The following is a 12069-nucleotide window of genomic DNA, read 5'->3' as shown; positions in this document are numbered from 1 at the left end:
TAATACAAGAAGCTACTGACTAGAGGATCACAGAGTAGAGGGTGAGCAGTTCTTATTCATCATCATATGCAGTCTGTATTTCACAAAAAGGTATTAGGTGTTTGCTTTTGCTAGAACAGGCCTCTGTGGACTGCAGTATTTACTGTGAGCTCTCCCATCACTTTCTGTGCACAGCAGCTACTGCTGCTGCACACTTAAATAGTTTGTGTTACTAGGGGAACACAAGGAGTCCTATTTTGATACTCCTTTATGGGCTGTCTTCCTGTGTTGCAATTTGAAACAGGTAGTCAGTAACCTTTCTTCCAAATTTAGGCTGTTTACATTTTCTTCCTGTCATGGATGCTGTATGGAAATAGATGCCTGGGGCATTTGTAATCCAAGTGGAGATCAGCATGCGTCAAACTGTTTGCATTTGGCATGATGCCAACGGAAGGTTTTGTAGGTTTCTAAGCAGTATGCATTGATTAATGTTTTCAGCTCTGTAAGAGGGTTTCTAGGGAGGATGTTCTAATTGATTTTTTTGGCACCTTTTTAATTTTCAGCAAAAAATTTAACAGGTGAGCTGATATTCTTAAAAGAGCCTATAAATAGGAAAAATAAGAAAAACTGAGTAACTTGGCATTTTTAGGTTCTGTCTTTTTTTAGTAAAAAGAGCTTGGTAGGTTTAAAGATAGATTTCAAGTCTAACAGAACAATATAAGAAGGTACGGAAAGGTAGTAAAAGAAAATATGTACCTCATACAGTAGCCACTCTATTAGGTGATTGTCCTGCGTATATCCAGAAATAAAGAATTTTTACTCTAGATCTTAGATGAAAATGGTGGTTAACTGTCTGAGATTTCAGTTCAGGACATTTTTAATGCTAATTATTAGAGATAATGGAGTGGTGTGAATGCAAATCTAAAATTAGTTACTATAATATGATTAAATAATTTTTGTTCCTAGTAAGTCCTGGTACTAGTTTAAAAAGAACAGTGAAGAATATTCAGTTTAGTAGATCCTTTAGAGAGCCTCAGTGCATTTGCCATGTGTTTCAGCAACTTATCCTTTATTAGAAAACATAAATAGCATGATTTTTTTTCCAAGACCTTGTAGTCTTGGAAAATCAAATAGAAATTATTTCCTTACCTTTACAGAAAGGTAAGGAGCTGTGCTGTCCTCTTTCAGACATGTTTCTTTTCTTTCATCATTTCACTTCACCTGAGAGTAATGGGAGAGCTTTACATTATGTTGAAGTGGACATCATAGCTGGGAAATTTGTTGAACTAAAATACACGAAACTAGCTTGATACTTTTTTTTTTCAAGACAACAGTCTGTTGCCTATTGGGACTCCTCTAACCAGATGGAGAAAGCTATAGAGAGGGTCCTAGGCAGTTAAATATGCTACTTAGTTTTCCTGCTTCCGTACCAAATTGGATGAACTTGGTGTGCTGATTTAACATTCTAATTTTGAGTCTGACTTGCAAATCCATCTGACTGCAGCTTCAGTCAACATTGGCCATTTGAATAATTTTGATAATTCCTTCCCTGATGTAATTTTGTGTTCTTTGCCCAACAATATGCTATCTCATGCATGCTTGGAAGATTGTTCCTTTTATTTCCCTTTTAGATGCTACACTGTGTCACCCAGTCATTGGCTTCCTTGTCTTCCTTGTCTGGTACTTCCTTGAGTACTAATCTGTGAAAGCCATAGTCCAGGTGGACAGTGAAGTGGTGGTAACCTGAGATAAACAGAAGAGGTATATAAGAGCAATCAGACTTAAGGACTACCCATGAAGAGCTGGACTTCTTTAATGTTAGGGGCATTGAATTGATATTATTTGACATGACATTAGGCATTTTTGGAAGTTTTTTGACTCCACTTGTCAAAACATTAAGATAAAAAAGATGACAAGGCATATTTTCTGGAGACAGTTACCCATATAACTGAGGCCGAATGTTGATTAGATTTCTATATGTGCTTGCCCCAGGTGTGATCTCTTAATCTTGGAAGAAGTAATTTGCTGAAGAGCACAGCTTCTGCAACATACATAGTAATTTTTAAAGGGCTTGCAGTATTGACTAACCTCTCAACAGCATTCAAAATTGTCATATGCTTCTGTTTTTAGAAAATGAAGCATATAGAGTGTACCTGGTTTACATGTACATAGAAGATTTCTGGCCAGAATTTCTGCTTTTCATCCTTATTGAGTTCTGTTTGAAAATCTGGAGGTTTTTTTGAGCTTTGAAGTGTGAGAGGATTTGGCTTCTAATGCCTCTAAGGGGATGGACACTCTGTAAGTGCTGCAGGTTAGAAAGACATAAAGTCTTAATAGCTGTGGTCTCAGAGCTTTGTTTGTGTAGGTATAGGGTACTCTGTAGGTATAGGATAAGATGTTCAGGAGTGCATGTAGGTATAGGATAAGATGTTCAGGAGTGCATAAAACTTTCTTTGATTGTCAAACTTGAAGTAATTGAAGGAGAGCATTTGCCTGAAACATTTGCTTTTGAATTCCTGCTGGTTTTACTGTCCTTACTGTGAGACATTAAATAACCATAAATACATCCATCAAGAACTTAAGCTGGTTTAAATTGACTACTTGAATAAACATTCCTAATGTAGATGTTCTGTAGTAAAAAAGACCAACATGTAAACCTGCAAAGGTGTTTGTCATTTGTGTATTTTGGGAGCTTTCAGAGTAGACCTGTACAGGCTGGTACATGCAACAGAAAACATAGAGCTGAACTGTGTATATATACATTGTGTTAATCTATTGGTTTTGTGCCATCCTGTTTTCTTGCAAGAGCCAGTTTGCTTTGTGCTTTATAGGTTGTGAGGATATACTTGGCTTGCTTACGAACAGTATCTACCGCATTGGCAGTGCTGATGGAGGGCGACACCCCTATATGTTGAGTTAGATCCCATGGAAATTCTTCAGGGGCCTTCAATCAGAAGATTTTGTACCACAAATAAGTTAGTATATTCCTGTACAGTTTTCTGACATGCATTGGGATTAGAGCACACAAGTCTAATACTAATTGCATCATTAACTGTCCATTATTTAGAAAACTTGCCCTTCTATAGAAAGCATTGTGGGAATACATTGAATATTCTTGTACCAGCATGTCAGTGGGTGACAATTTGGAGCAATACTTTGTTGCTTCTGCTGGTGAAATCATAGGGTTTAAAGAAAACAGTTTTCAGAATTGAGATAGTAATCTGAGAAAAATGAACGTGAAGCTTCATTTTCTGAATGTAAGTAATTGAGAGCTGCTGGAGATTACTAGTATAAGAATGTACTAATATGTGTTTGTAGATGAAAGTATCCTTTTGTACAAAGCAAAAATCAAGAGGGCAGCAAATCTTACCCAGCGCTGCCTCAACACCTTTGTTCCATAGGTGATGGTCTAAATAAGTCACAAATTTCCAAAAGAGTGTATGCTTGCTCTTTTATAGTCTCCTCTCTGCTTTCACAATTCATTCCAGCATCTTGGGAGTCTTTCCAGTTCCTTATCATTTTGGTTTGTGATGATGATGATGTCTGCAACTAGGTGGGTAAACCTCCATTTATTGTAAACTTTTGCATGTTTTGAATAGGGAAGTGCTACATAAATGACAGAACAGCTGTATTGGTATCAACTGTCATAATTTTCTGCCTTTCTTTTGGATTGATTTCAGATGCACATGAATCAGCACTGTAAAGACTGATATACAGATCTTTAGTCCAGGGGAGGTGATAGATCCCTATAGAGAATTGGGTCACTCTCTGTTTATAGCTTTCACAAAGTGCCAAGACATTATTGGCATGGACTGTTCTGCAGATTCTGTGACACAACTGAGAGTTCCATTTGGAAAATGTGTTCCCTGCTCTGGACACAGAGAGGATCAGTCTCTCTCACCCAGCGAGTCAAAGGGGCTTCTTTTTGAAGCTGGAGGTAGCTTTATTGTAACTACTTGTTTGGCAGGCTTTCTCTTTCTCTAGAGTCAGGGTTTTTTTGTGAGGAGAGGGTTAAAACTCTGTGCTTTGTCTATGTTCAATTATTTTGGTCTCTTAAGCTCACAGGCATGCCCTAATTACTTGTGAGGTATACTGGGGCTTCGTACAGTTGTTCTTGGTTATGATTAGTAAGGGATCTTCATTCATCATTGTCAATTGCAACAACCTTGTGCTGAGATGAGAAGTGCCTAGAGATTGCTCTTGAGGTATATAAAGTAAGTGGTCAGATGCCTTAGCTATTTTTTCCCTAAGCTGTGCAAAGGTAGGTACCCATCTCTACAAGTTATGGTAAGGATAAAGGCATAGCAGAAGTGATGAAGACATGGCAGAAGAACTTATTAAAGAATATTCTCTGCATTGGCAGAAGCAGACATATGGATTTGGCTTTTGGATCTGTAGTGGAAACGAGGCGCTCTCATGTATAAGTGTTACAGGGGTTTTGCTGTTCTACAGTTTAGCCTTAATATTTCCCATCTGCACTTTTTAAAAATAGTATTGTTCTCTTCAAGTGAATACCTCTTCAAATACTCTCCTACTCTCATTGTAAATGGTTTGAGAGACTGTTTTGGCCACAGTCTACCTATTCTTCTGTCTTCTTATTTTGTAAAATGAGAATGCTGCCAATGCAGACAATTGCATCTCTAATTGCTGTTTCATAAGACATGAAGATAAGGAGGACATGGGGAGCAGAACATCATTGTGGATGTTGTTGTTTTAACATTAAGTGAAATCTCCTTTGCAGGAAACAGACATAGAATGGGAAATTCTCCAAGGTTGGGGATTGTATATTTAGAAGTTTGCTGTCACCATCCAATTTTCCCTTTCATGGAAGGCAATCTTCCAGTAGGCAAGAAATATGCAGTTTCTTAATTATTTCTATTATATTTCTTGTTTTCTTTGAAATAGAAAATGTTTGGTTTCTGCTCTGTGCATAACTGCAGTCTGGATTCTCCTTTCTTGAAGGTCATGATTTGGTCCTTGGCTGTTGGTTATGGCAAATAGTTTTGTGTCTTTCTTTGCACGTGACCTATGGATATGGACTAACACTGTAGTTTGTTTCTCTTCTTTCACTTGATGTGTCATTCTTGATTTCACACCTTTCTATCTCCAACCATGGTCAATGATTCTTACACACTAGGATTGAGCTGGCATCAGTTAAGACCAGCTGTCTATTTTTAATACTGCCGCCTTCTCATATTGCCAGCAAAAAATGTTAGCAGATATACATACATCCATGTTTTCTCTCTGTCATCAGAATCACTGGAACAACCTCTCCCACAAGCACATACTTTTTTACTTAGAGAGCTCCCTATCATTGAGTTATCACTAGATTCAGAAATTGCTTTTGTGGTTAGATGTGATTTGACATGGAAAACAATCCAAGTCCATGAAATCCTTTGAAAAACTGAAATGGTGCTGTTGTAAAACCATCTGACAATGATATTTTCTTAGTGAGACAATCTGATAAAACTCTTGGTTTTAAATTCTGTGTAATTAAACTCTAAAGGAAAATTCCACCTTGGATTAGAGGACTGCTGCTCTGGCTTCCATAGCTGCATTTTAGTCAGCAACGAGTTGCTTACTGCTGAGCTTGTCTGCTGAGCTGGCTGCAGCTCCCAAATACATGAAGCTGTGTTGCTTTGTTTAAATTATGTTTCAGAAATAACAATGCAAAACTGTTTTTGAAAAATATGTACCATATTTCTTATGTATAATATTAAATGGTATTGTACCTTTCTCACAAAAAACTCACTGAAAACCAGTCTGCAACTAGAAATATTTACTTGGAGGGTAGGGAGAAATCTCCTGGAACTGGTTACCTCAGCTATCAGACAGCGCTTTCTGAATTTCTTGGCCAAGAAATTCAAGTAAACTTGCTGTATCCTGATGCAGTGTGGTGATTAACAAACAGCTGCCATGCCTGAACAGTGGAGTGAATATGCTCTATATGAATTCAAGGTTGTGTTACTCATCCCTTTTCCTTCATTTTACTTGTAATCAGCCAGGTACTTCTTTTCTTTATATTGACCAGTGTAATTTCTGAATTAGGATGGGAGTTTTGCCTGAGGCCTCACTGAAACAGTGATCCAGACACCTTTCTCCATAGGAACAAGCAATAAAATGTTCAAGTTGTACTTGCAGTTTTACTTGAGCTTCATAGTAATTTAAAAACATGTCCTCACAAAACTCCCCCTTTGCTTTGCCACCATTTTGTATTGTGCTTTGGGTGTTGCTCTGATCTGGATTGGATCCATGTAGGAAAAATGGCTAAAAAATTTGGTAGTTATTAAATTCCTGTCTGGGAATTAAAAATCCCTCATTAATATTAGACATTGTAAGGATACACAGCTAGAGTTTTTGCTGAGACATCACAGTATCTGAGAAGGAAAATAAGAAGGAAATTCCAGGAAAGTCAGTAGCACATAAAATTAGAGGGTTTGTTTTAATTTAATTTTAAGGAAAAACTGAGAGGAGAAAAATTTTTGAGTAATATGTTGTGAGATAGAAGCTTGGATGCTCACTGTTGTCCCATAATAAAGAATTGGATTCAGTTATTATTCTGTCCCTCGTGCAATGGTTTACTTTCAAAGTCCGGTTCAGTTCTCAATGAAAGCATAATTTAAGCTCTAATATCTTGAGACGTAAGGAGTTAAGATCTTACTATGTCCAGTGCTATTTAATAATGCCATTGTTCTTTGTCCCCTTGAGTCTGAATTTTCTCTAAATCAAGTAAGATGTCATACCAGATAACCATTCAATATCTAGGTCTTAGATATGAAGCTTTTCTGTTCTGGGTCTCATTAATAAAAACAGCACTGTCTTATGTAACTCTGTTTCCTATTGTAAAAATTCCACTTTTTATTCCCTTGTCAAATGTTGTGTCCTGTTCTTGGTTAATTGGTCTCATCAGAAAAGGTAATGTCTTCCCTGTATGTCAACTCAATCAAAACACTGATACTGTATGTAGAGAGAAAGCAGTAAGGAAGGCTACTGGTTACCAAAAGCCTGAGTGTGCTAATATGAAGGTTCATTAGGTTGTGTCTCTTTTCCTATCTCTGAGTGCCATGTATTTATACAAATTCAGGTTAGTAATATAAATGAAGTCCTGAAAAACAGCTAGTAATCTGAAAGCTGACCTTGAGAATATTTTTTAGTTATTGTTCATACTTATGAACAATTTTGTATAGTTTCTATGGATTAACTGCTTGGGATAAAATGCATTCACTTCTGCTTAGAAGATGTTTGGCCATGCAGCGTTGACCTTACTTGCTTGTTGCAATGTTCTAGAGCAATGTTTCTGTTGGATGTCATTTCTTTATACTTTGATTTGTCTCTTTGTCTCATTTTTAATCAAATGTTTTCACACTAGGTGTGAAATCAAGAGAGAGAATCAAAATAAACCGAAATGCTGGTTTGTTTGATTTTGTTTTTTTTTTTTTTGTTCTGGGATGTGAATGAGACGTGTCAGCTCACATGGGATTGCTGGTGAGCTGTAGAAGGATGCCCTTGTCTGTGTATCCTACTTTTCTTTCCCTGGGTTATCAGGCAGTGTGTTCATGTGCAGCGCTTTAGCTGGTGGAGAAAGTACGGGTGATGTTTTTTCTTTGCCCTGTCATCTCAGTTGTAAAGCCTTTGCCCTAAGCCCCTGCACTTCAACAGCAAGAAAGAGCTTTTGAAACTGCAGTGGTTGTATCAGCTTTTTCAGCTCTCTCAAGATAACATGGGAAGTATTATTATATGAAAAATCTTCTTACCACTAGTTTGTGTAGTAAGCTCAGCCTGGGGAAGACAGATAGATGAAGTGATTAGCTATTAAGAATGCTTAGTAAATCTTCAACTATTCTTAACTGCTTTAATTTATTTATTTGAAGCTGACTTAATGAGCACTATGACCTATAAATCCTCTTGGATTTTTGCATTTTGGATGTGCTCAGCCCTGTCTCTGGCAGCTGGGCACAGTACTGGGTTGTTACACTGTGGTTAGTGTCTGCTCCCTTCCCCTATGGTCTATATGTATGCCTAGCCTTGCACATATCCTTAAGATGACAAGAACCAAAGAAAACAGCAAACAAATTGAGCCTGCTAGAGAAGAAAAAAGCATATATGCCGGAAGCCTGATTTTGAGGCATTGTCTTTCTGCTTCAGCGCTAGTTTGTACCCTACCATTTGTAGCTAAGACCTGTCTGCAGCCTGTTTTTTGAATTGCTTCTAATTTCTCTACTTTGGCCACTATTCCTTCTAGTTGCACTCACCCTTGCCATGTCCTTTAATGTCTTAACTTCCACCCAAATTGTGCTGTCAAATGATATCAATCCTTCATACACCCAAGGGATGGATTTCTGTGTTACTGAACATTATCTGCAAGTTGTATGTCATTTATTGGATTCTTTCACATGAGTAGGCAGCATTCTAAGGAGTGATAAAATTATCTTCTATCTTGTTGTGTGTGTAATTTGGGCAGAGTCCACAGGGTTGGCAACCAGAAGATGCATATCTCTCTTCTATAACATGGAAAAGCTGAAGTACTCCCAGACTACTTGGTAGCACATGTTTCTATCTTTTTCCAAACTCTGGTCCATGCTTCTCATGCCAAGTACACTTGCAAACTCTTTTAATGTAAGTTGGGGCACATGCTTTCTTCAGGCTTCACAGAGTTTTCTTAGTACTTCTTATCAGTAGCTAACTATTACATAATCTTAATTTTTAAATGTTCAAATATAGCATTATTTTTGTTCTCTTAAATTGAAAAAAACCTCGAATGAATGTGAAATATTGGATTCTGCTACTCTGTTTAGCTAATTTAATCTGTTCCTCTAAGCTGTATATAGGTATGAGACCTACTGTCTGTTTGGACTTTCTCTTTTCCTCATACTCTGTAAATCCCATTAAATCTCTTTAACCCCTTTAACTCGTTCTGGGATTTGCTTTCTTTTGGAAGCTTTTACTTAGTAATGTTTTGGCCGAGTCATATTCGTTCTCCAGTCCCCCTTTGTTCCCTTCCCAGTATTATTTTATCTGATAGGCTTATAGCTGTTGGATTTCTCTTTTTTTGAATTTCAGATTTTATTTTAAAGGAAACAAATTTTCACCATGAGTGAAGCACATAGGAAGCACACAGGGTAGGAAAAAAAGTCAAGAGGAGAGACATATTAACTCAAGGATCAGAAAACAGAGTTTTCATAAGAGAGGCCTAAAATATTTAAGTTGCAATGAAGTCCAATGAACTGCTGGCTTAGTGAGCTGTTAATGTCCTCTTGCTTCAGATTTTCATTGCTTTTTACTTTTCTTGCTTAGCAGCTGTCCCAGTTTCAGACACTTGGAATAATCTGGGCAAACTCTGCTTTACCCTTGCTCATTAGTGAGACAATAAGCAACAGGAGAGAAAACAGGCCATTCCAGGTTCAGCTCCTGAGTAAATGATCTGAGGTGTTCTGCCCTTGTGGCCCACTCCCAGAGAGGTTTCTGTAAGTGAAGACTATTTGCAGTGATATAGTGAGAGAATTTTGTACTGCATTTTGCATTGCACTTGTCTTGTTTTTCTTTCCTAGAAAACTGATAATGGCATTCACTTGTCGTCATGGGGTATATGAAGCCATCTACCATCTAGTTCAGCTGCTGTATTGTGACTTGGCCAACATGCTGTCTATCTTAGAGAGAGTAATTGTGAAGGTCATCTGGATGCCTTCGTTGTCAGTCGTACTCTTCCTGCCAAAAGAATCCACTTGTAGTAAATAGCTATGCATTCACAGGTGCCTGTGTTCCAGAAGTGACCACTGCTTTAGCTGAAGATCTCTGTTGTAGCTTCTAACTAGGATCACTTTTTTGAAAATATTGTCAATGCCTCTTTCCTCACAATTTGCCAAATTACTCCTGCTTGCATCAACATATGGATGTCTAATTTCAGTATCCTGTTTTACCCATTAATTGGGCAGAACTCTGATGCAAAGTGATATTTGAAGTTTTGTTATCTTAATTTTGGTTTTTTTAACCATATCTCTTTAGAGCTGTTAGTTATTGCAGTGCAAATACCCTGATAGTATTAAAGTAGCTTTCTTTGCTTGCTCATCTATCCTCAGCTCTATTTTTAAAGTTTATACACAAGCCTGTGCTTTGGGTTATTTACGCATTGTTCAGTTTTATCCAAGAAAATCTTCTCTTTTAAATTTTTAAGAGTTTTTTTTGCACCATATATCTAAGAGGTTTTTTATTCTGTTCTTGACTGATATATAGTGAAAACCAGACCTTCACAGGATATCTTTAATACTCCATTAGATTGCAAGGTTCTACCAGCCTGGTTAGCTGCCTAGGGACCTGCCTTTAGTTTGGGACTTCTTCGCTATGAATTGTGCTGCTGGTAGCTTGCAGAAATTCTGAGCTGTGTAAGAGAGGACAAAGTGAAAATTGCAAACAGGAAGGAAGGAAGGAAGGCTGGCTCTGCAGCATAATCTGCTTCTTGGTTATACAGCTTTGGACTTTGTGGTGATAGCATTACAGCAGACTTTCTTGGAAAAAAGATGCATCTGTTAGATGAGTGTTGTGTTTTGCAGAGATGGGCGAAACCTATTTTGCTTCAAGGAATTTGAATTTGTATGTGATACTACCTTATGTTTGTAGAGGTGCGCAGTACAAATACCACTAGCAATTGTTAGCAATATACATTTTGTTTATAGACCACATCATGAAGACTTGGTGTTTTTACAACTAGCATGGAAGAGACAGTGTCTCTTCTACTAAACAAAGAGGGGCAAATGATCTTGCCTGTAACAGCAATAAAAATAAAGTTGCTACTGTAAAGTGGAAAGTAAGAAAAATCTTTGTATGAAAATCAGTAAGTTTCAGCTGTAGTGACTTTTTGTTGTGGCATGTTAAGATAAAAGAGAAATAGATAAAGTATGAAGTCAGGGCTGAATGTCATTAGGAAATATGCCTTTAGTTAGTCCTTAGGGAAAAATGCCTGACTAATGGTCTTGTTCTCAGTGGTGATGCCTTTATGTGATTTATTTAGATGATTTTCAGTGTTTACTTCTGATAATTAAGAAGTGCTTCAGTGTTAGTTAGCAGTTGCCTACGTAGATGTGGGAGCAATAGTGGCAAATCAGAAATAGCCTGATCAGGCTTATTGTGCCAGTAAGTCACAAACTGTCACAAATAAGCTGCTCATGCATTCTCTTGCCAGCTTGGTCCTTCATTCTGTTTTCTGAATGAATGAGACTGCCTTGGGAATAAATATAGGAAGTACCCAAAGTCCTGTTCTGATTTACAAGAAGAGATGCTGTTGAGTTTTACTTGACTGCTTAGTTGATCACACACCCAAGTCCCTAGTGAATTTAGAATTAAAAACAAAACTCCTTCTGTTAGAGTTTATGCAAAAACATTTGTTGGGTTCCCACTTCTAGTTATAGTGTTTTTAGACCCTTGTCAGACCTGCTATACTCCTTAGACTGTATATGACAATTTCCACAGCAGGACAGTCCTGGTTATTGTATCCTGCCATAATCCTGTCTGACATATTAACAAAAATAGAAGCTTCTCTCTGTAATTCTACATTTTCTTTCCTGTCTTCAGTGTAAGAAAATAGAAAGGTATCCTATTGTGATGGGCATTTGGGATGTCTTTTTTTAGATTGAAGATTACAGCAGGACCTATTAAGTGGTAGACTTTGTTCTATTAACACTGAGCTGTTTTAGTGCTCTGGAGATAAAGATCTCTAATACCAATCAAGGATTTTGTGTATCAGGCATATGGAGTGTAATTGTGTAGCTTTTCAGCTGAAATTGTGGACAACTTTAATCCAAATAGTATTCAACTCCATGGTATTCATTTGCAGCAGTACACTTTCACATTTAAGAATTCAGGGCACTGTTAGTAGTAATATCTGCAAATGGAGGCTGCATTGCTTGCTGTTCCAATCTACTTTGGGCCAATGATTGATACTTTGCACTTTGTTGACTGTGCTGGTGTCCAGACACAGAACTGATGTTTTTATATAGGTGAACTTGGGCTCCCAAGAACAAACTGAGGATTTCAAACTTCAGTTCATAATCTCCTATTACGTAGTAGCCACATGTGGAGACACTTATCAAGGAAGGG

The 12069-nt window shown here is 37.5% G+C and overlaps 1 protein-coding gene across 3 annotated transcripts in view; it reads left to right on the top strand.

Moving 5' to 3' along the window:
- The window catches only part of TPPP (tubulin polymerization promoting protein), a 64598-nt gene that overhangs the window by 26987 nt on the left and 25542 nt on the right, over positions 1–12069 (top strand). The window lies entirely within an intron of this gene.

This window comes from Zonotrichia leucophrys, chromosome 2 (genome assembly GCF_028769735.1).
Source record: "Zonotrichia leucophrys gambelii isolate GWCS_2022_RI chromosome 2, RI_Zleu_2.0, whole genome shotgun sequence".
NCBI lineage: Eukaryota > Metazoa > Chordata > Aves > Passeriformes > Passerellidae > Zonotrichia > Zonotrichia leucophrys.
The sequence above is the reverse complement of the archived record's forward strand: the minus strand, read 5'-3'. Positions and strand labels throughout refer to the sequence as shown.